Source organism: Odontomachus brunneus, unplaced genomic scaffold (assembly GCF_010583005.1).
Source record: "Odontomachus brunneus isolate Ranch 3 - 2012 unplaced genomic scaffold, Obru_v1 Obru_scaffold_061, whole genome shotgun sequence".
Classification (NCBI taxonomy): domain Eukaryota; kingdom Metazoa; phylum Arthropoda; class Insecta; order Hymenoptera; family Formicidae; genus Odontomachus; species Odontomachus brunneus.
The window spans coordinates 440,472-441,169 of record NW_022639511.1 but is presented as its reverse complement, the minus strand read 5'-3'; positions in this window follow the sequence as shown (position 1 = coordinate 441,169).

Here is a 698-nt window from a genome sequence, read left to right as displayed (position 1 = left end):
AATTGTTACAAAAAATTAGAAGACAGACGAAATTGCAGAATGTGAGTAATAGCGAATTCGGTAGCTTGCACTAGTGCGCACTGAGTGCGCATTAAGGCTTGTTTACAGTACATTCTTATATTTAAGATCGTGTCTTAAATACATATTTAAAAACATTTTAACTAATAAAATAATTCGTACGGATGTTATACATATCATATTATGGTTAAAAATATTTGAGAATTTATTTGAGAATTATTTAAGACAATCTTTAAATATAATAACATACTATGAACAAGCCTTAGTGCGCACTCAGTGCACACTAGTGCAAGCAACCGAATTCGCTATAAGACCCATATTTTCTGAACAACGAAGATTGGCTTGTAACAATCTTCGTTGTTCAGAAAATATGGATCTTACTCACATTCTGCAATTTCGTCTGTCTTCTAATTTTTTGTAACAATTGTAGATATAAAATAATTTTGTAACTTTTTTCATCGTTATTTCCGTATACCTCTTTGGTTGCTTTCGTGCTCATATTACCAGTGTGATAATAGCCATTAACATATAATTTAAAATCATATTTGCAGCAAGCAAAAATTTGTGGCAATCAAATGTAATAAGCCAAACTTTACAGTTTTTAAATCTTCTTTCACAGATTTGTGTATGCGCTCACACAAGGAGTATATATAACGGAGTAAACATGTTCCGTTGATTTA